The 25,035-nt window shown below is 39.7% G+C and overlaps 2 long non-coding RNA genes across 2 annotated transcripts; one reads left to right on the forward strand and one right to left on the reverse strand.

Moving 5' to 3' along the window:
* Positions 1 to 1,646: 1,646 nt before the first annotated feature.
* LOC118496162 lies at positions 1,647 to 24,600 on the reverse strand. Its single transcript, XR_004898648.1, has 3 exons — positions 24,590 to 24,600; positions 23,809 to 23,811; positions 1,647 to 1,747 (listed from the first exon to the last, which is right to left on the reverse strand). It is a non-coding gene; the product is annotated as an uncharacterized LOC118496162 (long non-coding RNA).
* LOC116049798 lies at positions 17,192 to 24,558 on the forward strand. The gene is made up of 3 exons (XR_004104901.2): positions 17,192 to 17,298; positions 23,875 to 24,019; positions 24,381 to 24,558. It is a non-coding gene; the product is annotated as an uncharacterized LOC116049798 (long non-coding RNA).
* Positions 24,601 to 25,035: the final 435 nt, after the last annotated feature.

The raw sequence follows: 25,035 nt of genomic DNA on the forward strand, positions 1-25,035 counted from the left end.
TTTTTGTGAATGTACCCGAGTCATACTTTCATTTAAAAGCATATTTAGGACGGAATCGCCACTTTTAAGATTTACCGTATTTTCGTTTTTCAGTCAAATGGCCTTTTGAATGGGAGTGCTAGGGGCACTTTTATGCTAGCCTCAAAATATCTATTTTTTAAACACTAAGAAGGCTCGACACAACATGAAACTTTGCTCGAAGTATCACCAGGGTCTCTACACCTTAACGAAAGCATTGACAACATTGTTTGTGTACACAGAGTTTACTAAAAAGAAAGGTTTTGAACAACTCACCGTAAGTCTTGTTTCCGGCCACTACCACCTCGGCAGTCAAAACGAGTCGATATCCGAATGCGAAAGAACGGACTCCATATCAACTACGAGGTAAATATTGTTTTTCAATAATGACAAAACAAGAAATAATCCATGTATTTATATGGAACTAAGCTTTAGGAGCTTTCCATCTTTACTCTTCTCCCTGTTATGTTGCATTCGGAAATCGATTGTTTTTGACTGATAAAATGGCTGCAGCCGGAAACAACAAGAGCTATGGTGAGTTGTTCAAAACCTTTCTTTTTAGTAAACTCTGGGTACACAAACAATGTTGTCAATGCTTTCGTTAAGGTGTAGAGCCCCTGGTGATACTTTGAGCAAAGTTTCATGTTGTGTCGAGCCTTCTTAGTGTTTTAAAAATAGATATTTTGAGGCTAGCATAAAAGTGCCCCTAGCACTCCCATTCAAAAGGCCATTTGACTGAAAAACAAGAATACAGTAAATCTTAAAAGTGGCGCTTCCGTCCTAAATATGCTTTTAAATGAAAGTTTGACTCGGGTACATTCACAAAAAGACCCTAGGTTGCATTTTGGCGAGAGTTACGCTTTAACATGGCATTCCTTCTACTCACTGCCTCGGATGTGAAAAACTAAAACACCTTTTTGATTTTCCTTGGAACAAGTGTTACATGACACTGCTGTCCCGCCATGTTACGCAAAATCTGGAAGCTGTTGAGCAGGTATTGTACCAGGAGCCTCTTCAGATCAAGTTTACTGTGTACCATCTCTGGCTTGACATACTTCACACACTTGACAACAGGAAACCTACCCGGCGGCAGAGACCAAGGGGATAGGGGATGAATATCACAACTGGATATTTAATGTGGAAGCCCAGCAGCCAACCTGGTACTGCTGGGTTAATGTGAAAGGTGTCTCGCTTTGTTGAGTAAAAGAAGTAGCTCTCCAGGAGTGTTGGCCTCACAATCACCACATTTGATGTCCTAACAGTCTGTCACTGAACACAAGATGCAAGTCAGAAAATAAATCAGTAACTTTACATTATCCAGATAATCCACTGAGTGTGCTTTGTGCAAATTAAAAAACAACACAGATGCACAACCAATAAAAGAGACTGTCCTTCCCCGAAAAACCCTCCCATTGGATGTTTGTTCAAGCAGCAATTACGACTCATATTAACGTTTATAGTGGCGAAAGAGGAAAGCAAGAAGTAAGGTGACAAAGTATAAGTGGCCAAATTATGTGTAAGAAGGTAGGTTGGGGTAGCCTAGAAATCTAGACGCACCCTAGCGGCAGCAAATTTAATTTGCAGCCAGGGGGGTCTAGGCACTCTCCGTTGGCTTGCGAGCTGGAATAACTAAACTCTGGTCAGGCCAATCACATCGTGTATAGAGTCGGTAGAAGGGCTTATGGCTGCTGCTGCTGGGAACAGCGGCCTTCTGTAAGACTTGGAGTTACTCCGGATTTCCACTGAATGTAGAACTTCTGCGGACCGGCTCCGCTGCGGAACGGCTGCGTGCTCCGCTGTCCGTCAATACCCACTAGGTCCGAATTTGTTGCGGAACGGCTGTGGCCATGACTGACAAATGTAGTCACGAGGACCCACAAGAATTCACGTAGAATAGAACCACAAAACCAACAACAGTTTGTTTCCATCCAGAGGAGTAGAGGGGAAACAACTCTGTGCTGTGTTTTCAAGGTGTAGTGCAGGGAAATATGATCCGCCGTGAGCACAGTGTATTTTATTTTGAAAATTAACCGGATGTTTATTTTGTTTTTGTGCTTGACTTCCTGTCCCGCACTATCTGCCGTCTGCTGAATTGCTGCTGAGCTCTCCGGCGTCTGGCAAAAATAGAAGCTCTGCGTATCTGCTCCGGAGGGCTGCGGACCGCCGGAGCTGGGACGGAGTAGGGATGCAGACGTTCTGCAGTCAGTGGAAATACACACATTGACTTTAATGGAAACCTAATGACTCCGCCACCGTTCCGGAGCCGTTCCGCAGCCGTTCCGCAGCCGTTCCGCAACCGTTACGAATCCAGTGGAAATTGGGGGTTAAGCTTTTCCTTTGAGAAAAGAACAAAGAACTGAAAACTGAAATCATTCTCAAAAAAGGAAGATGCGTTCGGAGTTTTGCCGACCGGATACGGCAAAAGTTTAATCTATCAACTAGCTTCGCTACCTTCTTCGTTGCTCTGCCTGGTTGTGCAGAGGAAATTTGTCAAGTCACATGTCAAAGTAGTTTTTATTTCTTTGTTAACTTTAGCATGAAGTGATTATTTGGATCTGTGTGCTGTTTTCTTCAATTGACTTACCATAAATCAATAAAGATATGGGTTGATAACATTGTAATGAGCAAAGCTTCTATATGAAATTAAGTTTTGGGACTCAAGGTTGAAATACACACAACTGAATTATCAAGAGGGAGAGAGCAGCAGTACTTACTAATCCTTAAATCCTTAAACCGTCAAGAGGGAAAAAATATGATGAATATTATTTGAACAAGCTTTGGGTTTAGCTGGGCATACCAGCATTTATTCTAAAATCTATTGCCTTCGCTCAGTATCTCTCTGCCTCTGTGTTTCCTACACCCTAAATCTAACGTATTTCCTTTTTTCCCCTCCTCTACTTCTCTTTCTCTCTCACTCTGTAAATCAATTTTGGGCTTGGGGCTGCTGTGCCTTGCAGGCATCTTTTTCTTTGATAGCATTCCCACCACAACTCCAAGTGTTTGTGTGTGTGATTGCCCCCACCACAGCTGAACAGAGCAGCCAAGCCAGATTTCAAACTTCTTTGTAGGATTTTGGTTCAAACTCAGCCCTGTTGTAGCCAAAACGGCAACTTAAAGACTCACACAAACAGCAATACACACAAACAGCCCTACATCTCACACACATGGCTTTGAACAATGGGGATGTGAAATTAGGAGTTTTGTTCTCCTGCTACACATGTGTAGGCTTAGCATTAAAGAGATAGACCGAGACAGACAGAAGGAGAGAGAAAGAGAGGCAGCGCTTTGAAGGCAGATGTACCTAAAGGCAATGTCCTTCAAAGAGTTTTTTGCACAAAGAATTTTGATGAAAAAGTGTTTACAGACAGAGAGAGGAGAGAAAATTATGCATAAACATGAGAGATGATGAGCAGATTCCCACATGTTGTAGTTACTCTCATGTACACACACACACACACACACACTTGACCTTTCTCACATGGCTTTGTCACTGGAGACAACTTGGGATGAGTCCAAGCTCAAACAGTATCGTTGAAGCTTATTAAATTGTGATTAGGAAAAAAAACACATTTGACAATGCAAAATAATCTTTTATAATAGAGAAAAACCTTTTAATGTCATCAACTCATTCTCTATTAAAGGGAAGTTAGGATTAAAGTGAAACGTGTGTGTTAAACTGCTGGCGCCACATCACTAATCCATCTTTACACAATTTTGTTATATTATGCACATACGAGAGTGCTTACTGTTTGTAGTCCCTGATGATCGGCTATTATATTTGAGCACACTCTTTACAGCTACAAAATTAGACTCAGAGTTATTGGGGTTTGGTCTTACTACTGTCCTCCCTGTACTCTCTGGTCACTATTATAACTGACAAGAATGCATCCCATGCTATTTTGTTAGAACAGCTTCTGTCTTTCCATTTGACTTGAGCATAATTCATACTAAGCTTATCTGTGCCACACAGTTGTCAATCATGTCCTGGTCCTAAAAAACAACCGGCTCCACCAGGTTAAGTGTGCATTGGAAAACTGCTATGAATGCATCTCTCAAAGCCTGATACTAAACCCTCAGTGCTATTCTAAACTGCAGCTAAAAACAAATGTATGGAAAACTCTGCAATAACTGAGCGTGGAATGTAACACATGAGCTGGCATCGTGGCCACCTGTCTTGCAAGAGATCCCAGACTTTGAACTTACATTAGCATACTGCAGTCAAGACCTCACAGTGGGTCATGCTTGGTTAGCTGGTATGGTTCATCTCATGTGGAATAGCTCCACCTGTTGACTGATGACTGTACAGCTGGTTACTGTTGGACATACTGTGTAATACAGGCACAGCCGCGTACAGTAATACAAATGTAAAGAGGCCACATTTGCAGCTGGCTTTTAAAATAGGACAAAGTGCTATTCTGTCCATAGTGGGCATACTTGAGCTTATAAATGTATTTAAAAAAGCATGGAATCTGCTAATTCAATTGTTTTACTAATGAAAGATAACTACAGCTGCATTTATCAAGAACTAAAACGGGTTCTTTGTGAGTCTGAATATTCTTGGGAACCATTTTCTCACTGACTACTCAATCACTTTGCCCATTTCCCTTACAAGGGTAACACCTCCTTTGTAACCCCTATACAACTGTGTAATGCAGTAGCAGGCCCATTAGTGCATCAAACTGGGCCTTTACCTGTAATAACACACAATACATTTTAAGCATTTTGCGAAGATTTAATGCTATTTTTCAGCACTGTCTGAAGATAAACTCAATATTTTAAAATTTATATACATAAGATTTAACAATGCCCTAAATATATAGGGAGATAATTATAGGGAGAACCGATGTGCAAGATGATCTTTTAAAAACCCACCCTGCATTGGTTGACAAAGTACAAGTGCTCTGATGGTTTTTCTTCAACCTTTATTCCTGTTTGCCACTGGCTTCCCTGAAGAGATGCGTCTGGCAGCAAGACGCTAGGATGAATTAAACCTGCCGTAAAATATAATGAACCACGCACTTCTGATGATTTTCTATTGAGATTATGAAATGTGAACTTTGAAGTTGTAACATTAAGTCAAAGCATGACATCATGACATGCTCTGGCAGGCATTGATGTCAGATTTTCTGCCACAGTGTTTAAAGTCGGTGAGCCCCGGTGGGTGGAAGTGATTTCACAAGATTGCCTGAATATAATGAGCTGATATATCTTTGAGTAGATACGGTATTTTCCTTAAAATATTTTAATGATAGCTTTTCCTTTTTCATACAGTATACAGAGGGGAATAACTGGGGAAGTTTAAGAAGCCAGAAAAGATAAGTATCAAATCTTGTGATTTATGTCACAATGCTACACTGTGAAAAATACGGCATGCATTTTAGCCTGTCACACTACAGTAATGGGATGTCCTTAAAAATCTGTCTGCAGTAATATGACCTGGCAAGCCGGTACCTCATGATCCTTGAGAAGACTCTTTAACAAAGACCTCCCAGACGAGTGGTAGGCACTGAAATCCACCATGTGTTTGGAGCTCAATCTGTTTTACTGTCTCATTAGACCTGCTGCTTTGTTAATGTTAAATACTCACAGATGAGTCTCATAAAATCCTTTTAGCTACTTAGACTAACGATATCAATGAGCTAGTTCGTATTTTTTAACACTTTAATGCTACAATCATTAGTGGGGGCTTTCTGTTTCAGTTCCCTTTTACTTGACCATTCAATTACACCTAGACTAGTCTTGCATTGCCAGACGTATATCTACAGCGCTGTGGAGTAAGGTCTGGCTACACCACAGATGCATTCTGTTCACACAATACAGTTACCTGAGTTTAGATTATCTGGATACATGGTTAAATGTAATTTGCTCTTACCAGTGTTTTGCAGTGTGTACTTCATACTTCATCCATAGCAATCCCCACCAATCGGTCCCAAAACGTCCCAGTTAGATAGTAAATGCCGTAAACATATTATTTGTAAATTTTTACAATCATTCCCGGAAAGAACCAAGCAGGCCTGCCTTATTGCACAATCCAAATTTTCCTCAAAATGTGCCATTTTTATGTGTAGCTTGCTAGCTCAAAGTTTGTTGTTGTTTTCCGAAGTGAAGGGATTTTGAGAACGTAACGCACGTATGGTTTTCTTGCATTTTTACGTCTACATTTTTACTGTAATTTAATTCAGAAAACATAGAAAAGTTAAGGTTCTTCACTTTAAAAGAGACTAAAGTGTTTCTATGCACAACATTTCTCCTGTTTGAACGAATGTTTCAATGGAAAAAGAGCATGCTTGATTAAACACTTTCCAAAAGGAGTTAAGGGCACTGTTTCCCATATTTCCCATCTTCCCTTAATGACTCATTGGACCCCTGCTGCTTTATTGAACCTATAAGTATTCACAGCTGAGAGTTTTTTTAACTGAACCATATAGCTTTATAAAGTGGCCTCTTTAATGTTCTCATCACTTGTGTGTATGGGGTTATGTGCATGTATTAAAAATCAAATGTATAAAAATAGACAACCCAGCCAAAAGCAAGGAAGAAGAAATTGCTGTTGTCAATAGTAGAGGCACAACAAAGGCTAGAGATAGGCAATTTGAGAATGTGTGGGCCACAACAGCAAAGGCATAGTCAGGGTCTGGACCACAGCTTGACTGAGGTCCTGATCCTGGACTTTGCTCACAGCCTTCAAATACATTTCTAAAACTTGTGTGTAGCTAAATCACACACGTTGCTTTCCTGACTGGAGACTTACATGCACTTGTGTTGTTTGAAGGCAAAATCAATCAGCTCCAACATACCGATCAGTCCATTGCAGTGTTTTATAACCTCATGTCTGAAGTCTTAAGAGCTGCAGCAGAACTCTGTATGATTCAACTCAGAAAGGCTGCCATTCTCAGCGAGACATATCAGGGTCAGAAACTCAGCAGCAGCCTGCTATAACTCAGTTGTACAGATCTTTCGGTATGTCTGTGTCTCAGGCTCACTCACCCACTATTTTCTTTATTTCTTGCTTGCTTTTTATCTTGAGACAAAACAGAGCCTGTTTATTCTATGTTATTCAATTTAGTTATATTGTATTTCAAACTGCATCTCTAATCACAATTATTTTTAAACGTCAGTCACAAAATCCCAAACTACATACACTGTAAAGTAGCCCTAGTTGTATTGATGCAGATTTTTTTTAAGCATCAGTAACATTTTTTTCTCAGGAACATGTTTTATAAATGATGATTTTCAAACTGATTGTAAACAGCTGAACATGTTCAAGCTGTGCAAAAGTTTTAGTAAAACATACTAAAAGGCCGAAAGAAATAACTCAAAGATTTTGTTACAGAACTGAACCCAAAATAATATCTCACAAAATATGTCAAATCATATGCCTGTTATTTTGTGAACCAAAAAAATGAAGGGTGAATAAAAAGAAATAAAACTAGTTACTAAATCTAAAGGGTGTGCAAAAATGGGCCCATGTTTCCTCCTAACCAGGGTTCTGAAATTTCAATGAAAACTTCAACCTGAAAAACTAACTGTAAACCACATGTTTGATATGCAAGACTTAAAGTCCCATTCCTCTCACACACTTTCTCACACATACAGACACAGGTACGTTTGGGGGTGTTTCAGTTATCCAGATGTGGTGCTGTGTGCAGTAGAAGGTCCAGTGGGACAGAAAGGAATGTACAGTTGGATTTGGACATACAGAGGGGCCTCTGTGCTGCTCAACTCTCTCCAAACCTGTAGTGTGTAGATGGATGAATACCTATGTCTAAGTGGGTACGTGTGAACTATATGTGCATATGTATGATTGCTTGGATGCATAGTACACACGCAGACAATCTCTCTCTTTCATGTACACACACACACACACACACACACGTGCCCCTGCTTATGACCCTTAGTGGCCTGTGAAGGGATTAAACCACAGCAGGGTTCTATGGCTGTCAACCTGCCTCTCTCTCTCTCTCTCTCTCTCTCACTCTCTCACACACACACACACACACACACACACACACACACACACACACACACACACACACACACACAATCATCATCCTGTCCTCTACCTCTGTAACCTCTTCCTCAGGCTTGCAGATGTTTCCTGAGACTAAAGTCTATGGGAACTGAAGCAAGACTTGCAGTTTTCAGAATTTTACTGTTCTGTTCAGTGCTACAAAATAACCCAAAATATTCTTTTGACTCACCTGTAAGATCTGCATCACAATCTGATAATTTTTTATTTAGGAGGTATCTCAACAACTGGCATTTATGTCTTTACAATATAAGACAGTCATCCTGTGTTTGAGGGCAGAACTATTACCATTATTTCACTATTTCATTTTATTGTTTATTCTATGGTATCATTGTGTTTTATGTCATCAATTTGCTGGAGTCTTTCCTTTTAAAGCCCTTGTTTTGTGATGTTTTATATGCATAGAGTAATGTTCTATTGTGGTTGTATGATTATTACTGCAAACTGCATCACAGCCGTTTAAGCCACTCTGCTTCACACATGATGACGGTGCCACCTAGAGGTGCATTTGCATGCTTGTGATGAATGGGCCTGCACAGATTACAAGTTTTCTACCATGCAGTGTAGTAAAAACAACACAATAATCAGACTTTGATCACTCTTTGGGATAACGTGGATGTACAGAAGCATTATATACTTTAAAAGTGCTTCATAGAATGCTGCCACTTACTGTAATGGCAAATTGTTCTGGGGAAAACTAAAATTATTTTGATGTTATAATTCAAAATTCAATTCAATATATATGAAAAGAGAAAATGCATGCAATATAATTACAGACCAGCTGGTAAATCATGAGAGGATTTCTTTTATGTTCCTCCCAGTACAGCAAATACATACAGTACCACATACTGAGTTAACAAATTAGATGGCTGTTATCAGTCATAATTTACCTTTTAATTCTAGTGAGTAATTCAAGTCTCTGTCTCTCTCTCTCTCTCTTGAGAGAGTATTCCTTGTTCATTGTCTCTGTGCTCCATAGACAGGATGACCCTTCCTGGTGTGTAACAATGTGCGTTGGAACTAACAGCACCTCCGGGGGTTTCTGTTATGGGTCTGTGTGTGTGCGTGATGTATGACGGAATATATTCACGTGTGTGTGTGTGTGTGTGTGTGTGTGTGTGTGTGTGTGTGTGTGTGTGTGTGTGTGTGTGTGTGTGTGTGTGTGTGTGTGTGTGTGTGTGTGTATATGTGTATGTGTTTTCATGCATCTCTTGGGGTACCCCAGCTGAAGCCAGCTGTATATCACAGCAGTCTCCCATGTGTAACTTCAAAGTCGCTGCATGCTCGGTTCAGGCTATTTATGACACAGTCACAGGAAGGACACATGTGTTTATGCTGGTCTTTGTGTAACAAAACCTGGACATATATAAATAATACTGCTCACTTTCCTACCGTCTCTATGTTCTTCTTACAAACATGTCATGTCAGTAAGTTTCCTCAGTGAGTTTTGTATCTAAGAGGACTGCAAAGAAATCTCTCCGGCCCTGGACAGCAGAGGCATGCCATGTGTCCTTCACACAACTTAAAACTAAAATAACCATGCTTTGAAAACAGTTTGGCCATTGAGAATTTGACTTTCTTCATTCTTCGGTGTGTTGGCTTTGTTTTTCAGTTCTGCCTGAAAACTTTTGGACTGTCAAGACTTGGGAGAGGATGAGAAGAACAAAAGACAGGACAAACAAAACTGGATAAAAAAGCATATGGGGGGGAGGGGGGAGATCAGAAGAAATCTGTAAATACACATAAAGCAAAGTGCTTTGCATCTCTACAGACTAGATTTCCACAAGAACACAGGGGCAATGTGGCTCCCCATAGGCAGCAACAGGAGCTGCAGACCACTGCTGCTAGCTTCTTCATCTTGTGTTTTATTTACATTGTTTGCACTGTTTTTTTTCTACTTCTTTCAAAATATCCAGACCAGTCCAGCATGATAATTGAGGTATGGCCTGCAGATATGGATAAAGGCAGTATCTGCTCGGCTCAGGCCTAGTCCTTACAGGGACTCCACACTAATTAGGTACCCTGTAGAGTTTTTGACCACTAGTAGAAACACAAGGAGGCACATGCACATTATGGGAGCATGTGGGCGGTGTGAGACACATCGGGGGTGTTTCACGCTATTCAGCCAATCGACAGTTGGTGGCGTTTAGTGTTAGCACGTTGCCACTGCGTTACGCAGTGGCAACGTGCTAGAAAGTGAATAAGCATGTAGCCAATGCAAGATTTAAAACATTAAAGCTTTGCAAAGTCTTTTGAAGAAGGAAAAAAATGTATTCAACACAATCGTTAGACTTCAGGGATACACACAATGCGCTTTGGCGAGAAACATCAAATACAATTATGACTTTTGTTTGTTTACAAGAAAATTCCACAGGGCACCTCTCATGCTAGAGCCAAGTACGTGCAAATAAAAGAGTGTCACTCGGTAGCAGTAGGGTGACTACTTAAAGAAAAGTTTACAGTAGCTTTGTGTTTCTTAGCAGATACAAGGAATGCAGAGGTAGCCCAGGTCAGGGGCTGGACGAAAGCCTCAATGTTTAGGGTGTAGTTCCCTTTATAGCCTTGTATCTTAAAATATACTACTCATTTTCAGCAGTAGTGCATTTTGAGAGAATTGTGATGCCACCCGGAATATGTTTTTTATCAACATAGAGAGGAAATGTTGTGAATTAATGTATTTGAGAATGTATTTCATGTGTTTTCCTACAACATATGGTCACTGTCAGGCAGAAACAATTGTATCTCCATATTTTGTCATTTACATTTTTTTTTCATAAATAAATGTAATGTAATAAAGGTCACCGTTTACGTCTGTCTGTGGGTTTAACAAATATTTAAACAGGGACGAGGCGTTTTCGTCTGACTTTGTCTGAGGTAAATAGCTCAATCGAATGTTTTCAAATTAGCCTTTTTTTTCGTTTCCTGAAAAACGACGGTTTTCACCCGACAGCGACGATATACTTCTTACAGTACAACCTTAAACTTGAACTTAAACAATATCTGCTTCTGCATCTCTTGCATAATACATCTTTTGTGTGGTTATATTTAGTGACTCAAAGCACTTGGTTAAGGTCAGGGAAAGGTGGTAGTTTTGGTTAAATATGGAAAAAGTCAATACACAACACATAATGTTTAGTATCCTGAACCTAACCACACTCAGAATGCCTCAGAAGCCTGGTCTCTGGTGTCAGCATCCTAAGCGTTGTACGCTGACCATCGACCCGGGCCACCTTTCTATGACAAATGAATGTAGCACTTTCTTGACTGGAAAAAAAAATGTTGCCATTTACTCCAGGCAGAAATTATTTTTCCTTCAAAACTATCTAATTAGTTATATAGTATATAAACGTAATTTCTAAGACACAAGACTATGAATTTGATACAAGCTCCCATAGGCAGCCATTGGAGGGCTTGGAACATGGCATTGAAGGATTTTTTGGGATGCTGGAAACAATGGAAGGAGTGTTTTGGATGAGCAGCATGGGGTGAAGGGATGTTTTATGTAAGGATGTTAAACAACTTCCTTATCGAGAGTGACTTGCAGTGGTTTATTCCATGGTGGTTTGAAATATATACTGTATATATATATATTTTTAATTAGTTATTATAGACAGAGCTCTTAATTTTCCAGAAAAAGAGCTTTTAACATAAGCTGCAGCACATTCATTGTTACAGCATTTCCAAACTCGTACACACTACTCTCAAGCTCTAACATTCACTCCCCCTCCCACCCTCTGTCTCTCCTTCTGTCTGTTCCTGTGTGACAGAGTCAGTAACACCACAGCAGGAGGTGAAAGAAGGAGAGCTGGAGGCAGGAAGAGAGAGGTGGAGGGAGGGAGGGAGGGAGGGACGGGGGGAGAGGATGCAAAAGTGCAGCACAGAATCGCGCTCGACAATAGAAGAAACGTGTGACAGCTCAAAAAAGGGGATGAAGGGAAAAATATTGTCTGAGTGCATCTGTATGTGTGACACAGTGTGAGTCTATTCCAATAACTGCATGCATGTGTTTGAGTCATTGTGCGAATAATTTTGTCTGTTTGTTTGTTTGTGTGTGTGTGTGTGTGTGTGTGTGGGTGTGTGTGCACTGAGTGGGGTGCCAGGCAGCAGCAGCTGGGAAGGCCTTCCTCTGTTCTCCTGTCATCAATAAATGATCAGAGTAGGCCATCTGGAGAGAGGGAACCACCAACCACCAGGACCTGGCACTGAACGAAAGACATAGAGAAAGAGAGTGAACGTGAGGATGGATAGAGGGAGACGCAGGGGAATGAGGGAAGCAAAATTAAAACAACACAGGAAGAGAAAAGAGAGTTTTAGTTTTACACGCCTTGTATCTGTGTTAATACATGTTTGTTTTTTCAAAGTGTACATATTTATGTAAATAAAAAGGGTCCATCTTTAAAGACAATAAAGAACAGTTTACGACTTACAGTAAGAACCCTAGGAGAGAGGATGGGGGCATGCAACTGCAACGAGAAGAGAGGAAGACAGGAAATGCAGAGAAGAAGACAGGCAAAGGATGCCGTGAGATGGCAGGAAACGCTGAGGGCAACCTCCTGATGTTGAACCCAGAGGCATAGACACACTCACACGCACGCATGCACACACGCGCAAAGGACACTAGATTTATTTTGACTTGTCTCATTTCCTGAGTGAAAGACTGGTAAAAGACACTTTACCAGTGTGTTTTTTTAACCAAATGTAATCCTCTGTAGAACGTAATATTAATTCATTCAGCTAGTTATGCTTTTCATTAAATTGATTTTATTGGTCAAAGCACAGCATATTACTACAACTACAGTATTAGGCAGTTTTTGGATCCATCTGGTCTCAGAGAGACTAAATATGTACAATTTGAATTCTCACCAAAACCAAGGCGTGGAATCTGATTTATTCCAGAAGTATGTATTTGATTTTTAATACCCACATATGTTTGATCCAGTCACTATAGTATTCATTCATTCGTACATTTTCCATATTCATTTATTCCCACTCAGGGTCACAGGGAGGCTATTGGCTATCCCAGGCAGCATACACTGAGCAGACGCCAGGGAAACACATAAATGCAAATTCACACCTGTAGGCAATTTACAGCCTTCAGTTCACCTGACTTGGATTTAAGTGGATGGTGGGAGGACACTGGCGCACCCGAAGAAAAATGAATGCAAACTCAACGATGTTGATATATGACCAGTGCCATTTCCTGTGTAACCTCTGGTGCCTTGCAGATAATCTGAATCGCCTCCAGCTATCAGCAACTGATCTCAGGAAGGCTTCTCTGGGCCAAAACGTGCTCTGTCTCTCCACAGCCAGCACTCTACCTGAATACTTTTCAAACACCACACTATAATCTCTTTGGCTTGCATAGTCATAAATGATGTTTTGCATGTCAACGATTTTTTTTGTCACTCCTTTACATTAAACAGGGAGAAGATTAAAAACTCCCTAAAAATTGAGGATCTTCTCACTGTGAGGTTACAATCTTCCCCATTTGGCCACTGTCCTGATAGTGATGAATGTTCTCATATGTAAAATGCATGTTCATCCTTCGTGGTTACTCAACACAAGCACTTTATCGTTCTCATTATACTTAAGAGAAAGCACTGGACTTTACTGTCTTGTGGCATTATAGGAACCTTTTTTTCTGGTTTCTGATTTGAGTTTCATGCATCTAAAAGTGTCATTTAATGTCCCCCTAAGTCTTAAAGTGCTCATATTATACTCATTTTCAGGTTCATACAGTAATTGTATTTAGAGGTTGTACCAGAATAAGTTTATGTGGTTTAATTTTCAAAAAACACTATATTTTTGATGCAGCTCCTCTTTTCACCCTGTGTGTTGAGCTCTCTGTTTTAGCTACAGAGTAAGGCATCTCACTTCTGTTCTATTTTTGTTGGGAGTCGCACATGCGCACCTAGGTAAGGACTACTAGCCAGTCAGAAGCAGAGTATGAGGGAGTGCCACGCTAGCAGCTAGGCGAGCATTATAAAGTGTGTTACAAAGTGACGCACGTTCGTCACGGAAGTAAAGGCTGGACTACAATAGAGCTGTTTGGAGCAGTTTGTGAACAGTGTTTTCTGTTGGTGATGGTAAGTCCCTTTGGGGTGGACTTTGGGCTTTTTCACTTTGTAAACCTATAACGTGCACAAAAAAGATATATAACACAATAAAGGAAAGGGAAAAAGGCAAAAAGCATAATATGAGCACTTAAAGGAATCACATATATACACACATTATTAAATAGTCTGCATTGCAATGAAGACATTCTGTTGTGACATGTAGAGAGGCATTTCTGATTTCTGATTGACAATGAGGCTTCTAGTTATTATGTTAATACTTTGAAATGCATGTCTTTTTATGTCCAGCTTATTAAGCCATTCCAGTGTACTCTTGAGCAAGATCTAATACAGTGACAGCTCTTAAGCTACAGACTTCTTATGCTTTTGTGTGTGTGAATATGTGTAGCACTCACAAATGTGTGCATTTATTTGTGTGTCTGTGTAAGTCCATGCTACTAAAATTTAGCGTGCATGCTTTTTTTTTCCTTAAGAAGAACACTTTTACTCTATGGGATAAATGAGGGTTTGTTTCAGCAAAATATGTTTTAATAGGACACAGAGCAACACAGTCATATGCATATACATATACTGTACATACATGTATGCTCACTGTTTGATATGATCTTCTATTAAAGAAATACCACAGCACTAATTCTTAATATTTTTATATTAATTAAGTCCTAAACATTCCTGAAAATGGCTCATGGTACGGTTTAGTTTGTTTGACACATACATCCACCCCAAAACCCCTCCTGACGTGGATTTTCTCGCTCTTTATACTTTGTCACCTGACTTCCTCCTTTGCTTCCGTCATAATTACTACACTAGGTCGCCACCACTATAAACGTAAATATGAGTCCTAATAAGCTGCTTGTACAAACAACCTATGGGCTCGTTTTTCAGGGGAGGACAGTCTCTTTCACACAATTCAACATTTTGTATCATGCAAAGTGTTGCAGTGTCTTTCACTGTTGATATTTTGATAACAGATGTTACAACTTCCTGTCATTAATTCCTTTGAGGTTTTTCTCAACCCTTGCTATAAGGATGAGAGTAGTGTGTACTGCAACATCAGATTATACAGAGATTAATCAAGGAATAGTGGAAGTAGTGTAAATTAACCCTCTTTCCGCTCCACCAGCAACATTAAATACTGTAACGTGTGTAACGCAAGGACACCAGGTGGGATGTCATTTAATGAAATGTTTTGACAGTTACCAGAGCATTCACTCTCTATTTGCAGAAAGGCTTCATCTAGTCTCCATAGCAACAGAGCCATATTTATCCATGGCCTTACATTTTTGGGGTTCTGTAGTTCAATGTATGCTGGAGGAACATGACACACACTTTTAAAGTAGATTTACACACATATTTACGTATGTTTCTTCTTTACAGTTTGTACTTAGGATTGGGCATCGTTTTGATTTTAACAATTCTGATTCTAATTCTGATTCTTTGTTTTGATTCCGGTTCTTAGGATGGAAGTGAAACAGGTCACATGCTTATTTTACAGATAAGAGGAACATTTTATTTCGATTCAAATCTTAGTGTTCTCCTGCTGCAACACAACAAGCGCCTGGAAGTATGGCAGCCACTAGGGAAACCAAAACTTGCGAGTGTTAAATTTGGAACCGATGATCAGATTTGAAACCAAATTTTCCATATGATTCCAAAAAAAAACGATTTCATTGGAATTGTAATTTTTGAAATGATTCCAAGATGGAACCGGTATTTTAGTGTTGCTTTCGTCAACGAACATTATGAAGAAAACTGAATGTGTTGTGGAAAAAGATGGGGAGAAATGCGGCCACAAAATCACAGGAAAAAACACCACGAACCTTAAGAGACATCTCAAGCCATTCCATAATGAAATTGAGGTAAGTCAAGACATTAACGTAACGTTACTTTCTATTTTAGAAAGCTAATGCCAACTCATGAGGCTGTGGTTAATGTGTCTCATTTTAACGTTAGCTTCAGACGTTAGCCACTGGAGCTGAAAACGACTGAGACAAACGTGTGTGACTAGCGTGCGTGTGTGTGTGTGTGTGTGTGTGTGTGTGTGTGTGTGTGTGTGTGTGTGTATTTGTTTGTGTGAGAGTGTATGGGTTCTTAGTTCCTACCTGACTGACTCCATGTGTACTAAGCATCCCTTGTTGGCCAACATTTTGGTTTTGTCTATACTACTAGGTACTTATACTATATTGACTGGATTAAATAGAATTGCATTACTAAAAAGAGACTAAAATACAATTTTCATTGACTAAAATTAGACTAAATGTCATCAATTTCCGTTGACTAAAACTAGACTAAAATAGTCATGGATAATTCTGACTAAAATAAGACTAAAATGCTCAGACTTTTAGTCGACTAAAACTTGACTAGACTAAAAAGAGTATGAACGTGACTAAAACTAATAAAAACTAAAATGACAGCTTGACACAAAGACTAGACTTTAATAACTAAAAATTAAAACAGGCCGCCAAAAACAACACTACGGTATTTGTATGTTAGGAAAACATGATTTCTCCTAACTTACAATTTTTTTGCAATTTCCAAACAGCTTTAGGGGCATTACCACAACCCTCTCGACGGCTTTATGCTGACAGATTGCAATCAGAATAATAAAGTGGCATACAGACATGCATACATTTGGCTAAGTGCATTGCATCACTTCTGGATTTTATCTGGATATGAGACACTTAAAGGGGAACTATGCAGCTTTTTTTTTTAGCTTAATTTACCTTAACTGAACTGCTTCAGAGTCATTGGAATGGTTATAGTACTTTTTTTTGGGTTGAATGGTGGCCGTCTCGCTTTCCCCTACCACCTGTGAGCGGAAAAACCACCCTTGCAACTTTAAGCCAGTCGGGAAATATCGTGTGATATCAGGTCTCGCGATGTAACAAATTGCTTTACGGCACTGCACACATACACGCCCCCATTCAGGAACCGGCTAGCTATAAGAACACGTTAGCGATGGAGTTTTTCACACTATCGTCATGGCTGAGTCGGCAAAAAGAAGCAGAAAGCTAGGAAAGCATTGTCGGAGGAACAGAGAAAGAGGAAGCGGATGACTGACCGAGCAAGAAGTCAGACACGAGTAAACATCGGACCTGCGTTTTCAGAACGGCGAGAACTGAGACAAACAGAAGCCTGCAAATCCGATGCTGACCTGGCGTTCTTGCTGTTGCACTCGTAAGTATCTTTGGGATAAACTCTGTTTAATCTTTGTATTTCTTGTTATTGTGACCTCAGGATGTTTGCTATTGTCTGTAAAGGTTTTTATTATGATCGCTGTTACGGGCTTACTACTAGCTTACTGCAGCTTTAGTTAAAACTATCAGATGGAATTTGGACTTACTAAGTCGTAAAGCCATATTACTACCTCATTGTCAATATGAGAAAATACCTTTTAAGGAACACAGTAGTTTTTCCCTACTTCACTAGGTATAAAATGTAAGACCATTTAAAATTGGTGGTGATTTAGTAACACTTAAAAAAATACAAATTGGATCATGATTTTTTTTTTTTCACATTCCTCATTATCTGAGGATTGTTCTAGGCCTACTTTGAAAAATGTATTTAGCTTCATTTAACTAAAGTCATACATGTATATTTATTTGACATTAATACCTTATTGTATATTCTATTGCCCATTACTGTTATTTTTTCTCTATCACATGCACATTATATTATTTTTAATATAAACACACATAGGCTATGATTACATGGTTCTACTTTAATACTGAAATGTGGATATTTGTTCCCTACATTGTCATTTTAACATAATCATTTTATAGTGGGCTACCGCCTACCCTGGAGTTAAAACACTAAATTAGGAATTCATATTAAACATCCCCAAGCTATACTTACCAATGAACCACTATCTCTGAATGTGTGTCTATGTATGCCTAATTTGAATATGCATGGTCATTTCCGATTGAATTTGCTTCACCGTGTGACTAATTTGTGCTCCAATAAGTAACATATGCCCCAGGCCATATAACCTTGCCAATCTTAGGTTCTAAATAAGCTTTTGTAATTCTAAGATGCTAAATGTGTGTGCTATGATTTGTGATTTTAATTCAATTAACCTATTAGAGGTCAGTGCGGAAAAGCCAAGTATAGGTTAGCTACACAGCACGCAACAAGCACCTAAGCGGTAAGTTGTCAACACTATTTTGTTGTATTCCCCTTCTATCACCATCATATTTCTTTACAGCAACTGCAGTTAAAATATAGGCCATGCAACACACCACCCATTTACAAAATTTAAAATACTGTATCACATTTCATGTTTCATAAATAGGCTAGTTAGGCTGTTTCAACCGTGGAATAATTTCCAGTTCCTCCACTACAGATACAACCTCTCTCTTAGACTCTCTCTCTCTCAAACTCTCTCTCGATCACTCACTCTCTTAATTCAATATAACTCAATTCAATTCAAAGGGGCTTATTGCCATGGAAGTTTCAATAACAACAATGTTGCCAAAGCATCAAAATACAATTTGTCCAAATATTTGGACAGTACACAGTGAACAGTAATATGAATATTAACAAAACATTAAGATTAATTTATATTAACTATATATACAGTATATCTTGTGTGTGGGTGTGTGCATGTTTATTTGTGTTTGTGGGTATGTGTGTTTGTTAGCGCATGTTTGTGTGTTTATGTATATTTATCACACACACACACACACACACACACACACACACACACACACACACACACACACACACACACACACACACACACACACACACACACACACACACACACACACACACACACACACACACACACACTCTCCAGATTGGGTAATACAAAGACAGACATCTATCCACTGGGGATGAGCTTCATATAATTTGATCCTCTGTGGCTACTTAACCTGTCACTGCTTCTCGGTACCATGTAAGTGGAACACTGCAAAGCCCTCTCACCTTGTACTCAGGTATGAGAGCCCATAGATATATTGTTCTATATCTATGTGAGAGCCCATCACAGAGGACGTATAGCATGGTGTCTTGTAGAATATGTTGGGATGTACTAATGGACTATGGGAACTAAATTGAGAATTCAATAAACATAACATTATGGATTACAGGTAACATATCTTACAGTGCTAGTTATGAGCTTGGCTTTTCAAAAAATAGTTTCACAAAAGGAAGGGTTTGTAACAAATGAAAAAGGAGATGTAAACATCAACAGCATGTGCAGTGTATGTAATTCAAGATGAAACTGGTGGGAACTCTGAATTGTTGTGTTGTGTCTTGAATTAGATGATCGATTTGAGCCTCGGCAGTAATCATGAAAAGAATGCAATGTAGTAAATGGGCAAAAGCATTCAAAACACTGGTGCAGTCCTTTCAATATGGAGAGAACTTGTAGCAGGTGACTGTCAGGCTTGTTTAAAGGATAACTAATACAAAGGGAAAAAACTGTGCAGATTTTGACTTAATGCTAAAGTATGACAAAACGTATAGCAAAAAGAGGGTTATGTTTTAAGGTGATGTTTACACTATTGTTTATTGTTAATATCACGTGCCATAGTCTGTGTAAAGGAAAGCACTGATGTTCTCACCTCCCTCATCATCCAGCCCTCTCGTCATCCTTCTCTCTTTGCATTTATCTCCACATCCTCCTCTTTCATCTTTCTCTCATAAACACACTTCAGTAACATGCCATATGCACCAGCAAAAGTTCCTGCCATATTGTATACAGTCATAAATCTCCTCACAGCAGGAGGGACAACTGTACTGTATGTTTATTAGTGAGCGCACCTCAATAATAAATTCAGTATTTACTCAGTGCCTTCCAAACTATTTGCTCCAGCAGTGCCATTTGCAGGGTTTTGAGAAACTCTTTGAACAATGTTGTGCAGAAAGTATGTATCATTTTTTTTTTTTCCCGGGTGTTTTTTTCTTCTCTCACCTTGCTGGTTGTGATCACTGACAGAAAGCATCAGCTTTTTGGGTATGCACATGTGCTAGAGACCACCTGCTGAGAGAGCTGCTGCTGACAGCTTCACACACATCTTAGAATGCCTGTGATGTAACCTCTACCCCTTCCTTGTCAAGGGAAAGTATTTTATATAAATGTTTATGCAGGACAGAGAGGGTTACCGCCAGCTCCTGTTTTCCCTTCTCTTTGAACAGAAAACAAAATCCAGGACATTTAGGGTAAATCAAACTGCTTCAGATGTTTATTTCAGTCCTCCGTGCTCTCAGGGGTATTTGGTAGACTTTCAAAATAGTCTTTGATTAATTTAAAACATAGTCGGTGTAACAGTGCTTCCATAGAAAAAGGCTACATTTGTCACAATTGACAGATTCACTTATTATTATTTAAAAAAAATGTAACCTAACTGCATTCCTAATAGGATTAGCTAGTGGTTTACCACACAAGCTTGTGTCATAGTTGTCCAAGACTATCGTGACATTTTGGCAGGCATACAGTTGCCTACATTACAGTTCACTCAACCCAACAAGAGACACCTGCAGGCTGCATGAGGAGCTTGTCCTGACAGCTCGTCATGCCTAAGACAATCTGAAACTCCATGGACACTTCCAAACTACCCTCCAGTTTGATCATGCCAAGCAACTGGAGCTCAACAATGCGGCCTTCAACCTTCAGCATACTGTAGGGTTCCAAGGGTGTTGAGTATGACTTTCAAATACTTTTTTTCTGTTTCTCCAGAAGCATCATACTTTGTTGAGAATATTGGCAGTACAATAGTTATTGCATACCCTCCGGGGAGGCAGACGCAGCTAACCAAGCTACATAAGCACAGCATGTGATTGTGGAGCAGTTATCATCTCCTTTTGTTGCTCACAATGCACTTTTTAGGAACACTGAAGACGGGGAGTATTCTTCTTTCTAGAGGGAATCTTTTAGACAGGAAATGAAAACTGAACAAGCATGTCATCAGCTACATATTATACTGTGGACTCTGAGATACTGTACCTCAAGGCTGCCATGACCTTTGAATATGGAAATGGAAATTAAAAAATGTCCACTTTTCTGTCTCTGTATAGTCTTGCATTGCAAGACCTATCTCCAAACAACCCAGAAAACGTTGTGGATTGTTTGCATTTCTTTAAACCAATCACAATCGTCTTGGGTGGCTCTAAATTTCGGCCCCAGCGACGGTGCCCCTGCAAAAAAGCCTTGGGAAAGAACTTGTTTTAGTGGAACATGTGCACCCCGCAAAAGAAACCGCCACTCAATACAGTAACATGAGCTATTTAAATTACCTGGAAACATGGTTAAACATAATGCCAGCTGTTGACTGCTTGAGTGACATGCGGGCATGCGCTCCAAACCTCTTTCAAATAATCTTCTCCACCCCTGCACCACTTATGCAATAAGAAGCTACTCTTTTTATGTCTGTGTCCTAATCAGATACATGTTTTCATACAAAAGAGCTTCACACACAACTTTATCACAGCTGAATATTTCATCACTGTAGTCAGCACTCCCACATGATTTGACGATCAGTCGTCGATAGGCAAGACTTGACGATTCTGATTTGACTATGTAAATTCTTAGTCAGGGACACCACTACTTCCTAGCATGTTCCATGACTACTTGCTCCTTCCAGTAGTGTGCCATCCTGAGTGCATCCAAATTTGCAGAGGGAGACTGTGTAGCAGGGCTGTACTGGGGTAAAAAATCAGCCCTGGACTTTTGAGACCCAGACCGGCCCACCACAATCAGCCGGACACCACCTGTCCTTGCACTCCCCTTCAACACATGTACATACCAACAGGGTTCAAAATTAGCACCATTTATCAGCCAAATGCTGGTAAAATAATTTATGTAAGTGGCTGGTAGATTTGCTTGACTCACCAGCCAAAAAAAAAAAAAGTAAAATTTTAACAGTCACTAGCCAATAAGCTGGTGGACAACAAGTTAATTTTGAACCCTGCATAACAGCCCTGATTACTGTCACATAGCTGAGTCGTAAGTAAGAGCATGATAATGTACTCACTTAGTCAAAAAGGCTGCCTGGCTCTTGATGGCAGGTTGAGGGTGGAGCATGGGTGTCATCAAGATGCCTTGTAGCCTATAGTTAAGAAGTGGTGAGTCTGTAAGTTGAGCTAAAGCTGCATTTTGTACACAGTATGCAACTTGTGTTATTGTGGAATGTGGATACATCAGAAAGCTATAGTACTATGTTTGCACTTAGCTTGCTAATACATAACTAACATTAGCTTACTAACAGCTAACATGTCCTCTCTGGTAGACAAGGGTGCTAAAATAATCATTTGACATGCTTAAATCTTGTGTTTTTAGCTAGCTACCAGCACATTGTGGAGTTTGCCGCCGGTGGGGGCGGGTTTTAAATGCGCTCTCTCTATAGTAGGATGGAAGTGGGCCATAGTGAGATGTGATTGGCCAGTGTTCAGATGAGAGACAAACCACTGGGCCAATCATGTGATCGCTCTTCTCGCTATGGGCCGATAAAAAAATAAAGTTTTCGACCGGAGTGCAGCGAGTGCAGCCCATTCAGCCCACGCAAATAGAGCGGCCCACCGGGAAATCTCCCGGTACTCCCGATGGCCAATCCATGCCTGCTGTGTGGGCATATAGCCTGTGAGAAGATGAACATAGACACTATGCGTCTGTCACCAAGAGTCATCCATTGCAGCAGGATTCCCTCAGGAGACTCACTCTAAATTATGATGAAAAAGACTGTGAGAGTGTTCTTCTACATTACACTCTGAGAAGTTATGATGTCAACAGAGAATGGGTAACCTAATGTTGGCCAAGACTATATATGTATTATTTTTTGAAGATTTGAAAAGTTTTTCTCAATAAGCCTAACCATTTCTATTACCATTTAAACATTGTCAAAGCTAGGCTGATGCCCACATCTGACAGCAACACATTACGGTCAATTAAAAATCACACCCACTAACATTACCAAATTTCAGCCTTATACAGGAGAGTAGTTTGTTTGAAATCCAACCATGAATGCAACCATGTATCTATGAACCATATTCTGTTCATCCTCTTCAGAAAGAAGCAGTTGTACAAAATCACTCTGTCAATGTGTTTGTTGTAAAGCTATTTTACCTAAAGTTTTTATTTGTATTACAACAAATAAAATTGCCGGATTCAGTACAGGGAAAGGCATGTATTTTCTTTTAAGCCATGGTACCCATGTTTGTTAAAGACATGTAGCCTGTATAAAAATGAGGCAAACATTAATATATGAATGAATCAAGATAAAACATCACTCTTTGCTATGGGCATATTTTAAATAAGTAATCCTTAATTGTGTACAGTACATGTCTTTTGTTTTATTGACATTTAGCCAACCTTCTCAAGCTTGATGGGGCATGGAGACAGAGTAACAAGCACAATAATGTCCCTATTTTCCTTCCTCCTTCTCCCTCTCTCCCTCCCTCCTTCCTTCCTCTTTCTTTCTCATTCTTTATTTGCGGCGTACATTTTCACTGTTAAATGGAATAATGATCAAAGAGTTTGTGCGTATTGTGTGTCCTAACGTTAGTCACACATCAGTGAGTTGAATTTTGATCTGCCTGGAGCGCAGCAGACTAAAAACCAAGGCAGACGGAGGGAGCAGCAAGGACGTGGAGGAGGAGGGGGTTGGGTGTAAAGAAAGCGAAAATAGGAAACATGGCAAAGAGCAAAAACAATGTACTCTGGTGCCAGGATCTTTTTTTGTATATCACTGCCTCTCTCTACCTCTCTCTCTTTCTCTCTCTCTTACCATCTATTTTTCTCTGTCTCCCTTGAAGCTTGTCAGTTAAAGCCTTGGCTGCCACCAAGGGAATTGAAGGGTCTAGGATGTGTGTGGAGCAGTGGAGGGAGGGTAACAGACAGAGGGAAATTGAGATGAAGAGAAAGACAGAGAGGAAGAGTCACGGGTGGGTGAATAATGAGGTAATGTAATAATGCTTGTCTTCTCTTTGTGATGACACTACTAAATCATCCCCCCACAAATGCTAAAATGTGCAAATTCTCCACTGTCACATGTGAAAATAGCACTAAAAAATGCCATTTTGTCAACTTTAAGTAAATTCATACAGTATAATACTGTATGTAGTGTATGCAGCCTTAGTTGCAGTCCTGAAAAAGTGTTAACAAAAATGCAAAAGCTTGACATAATTATATATCTTCCTACCCTGTTATTGCTATACACAAAATGCTATATACACTTTCATAAGCACCCAATATTTAAGAATGTTCAATGTATCTTTTTCTAGTTAATAGACAGATTGCATTGTCTCCCACACTCTCACAGTGATATGGAGATGATGACAAACAACACATCCACTAAATGCAAAGATGGGAAACTGAAGCTATTTATTCCTGAATTTCCATCAAGTGCACTCTTTTGAAGATATGAGATTTCTGCGGGGCACTGACGATATTCAAATCAACAGTTTCTATGTGTGTTCCATGAAAAAAAAAAAAAAAAACAGCGCAGTTTTCTGTAGACAAAAGTTACACTTTTAGTTGAGTCACAAATGATCCTGTCACTGGCCCTTTGGCCCTCTAGTCGTATTATTATTAGCCTTGCCTCTGGTTTTGATGCAACAGTGCTGCTGCCCGGTGCTCAGTTTATAAAGTGAGCAAGAAGATGATATACTCTGTATCCATTAAACTGCCGTATGTTAATATTGCTACTGTATTGAATATGAGGTTCCATTCTCTAAAGGAAGTCTTTTTGATCCATTGCCTGTTTCATGATTTGTTTCTGTTGTCTTTATTCTTGACAACTTTCCTTACTCACTGACACAGCAGATACTCAAAGTGCTCAGTTCCTCTCAAGCTCTTGTCTTTTGAGAGACTCAGAGACGGCTGATATGTTACATCAGAAAACCCACAGCTGTCAGAGAGCTTGTGCTTATACAATAAAGGCTTACTAAAAAAATAGTTATTTGTATTTTGCAGCA

Source organism: Sander lucioperca, chromosome 10 (genome assembly GCF_008315115.2).
Source record: "Sander lucioperca isolate FBNREF2018 chromosome 10, SLUC_FBN_1.2, whole genome shotgun sequence".
Lineage (NCBI taxonomy): Eukaryota > Metazoa > Chordata > Actinopteri > Perciformes > Percidae > Sander > Sander lucioperca.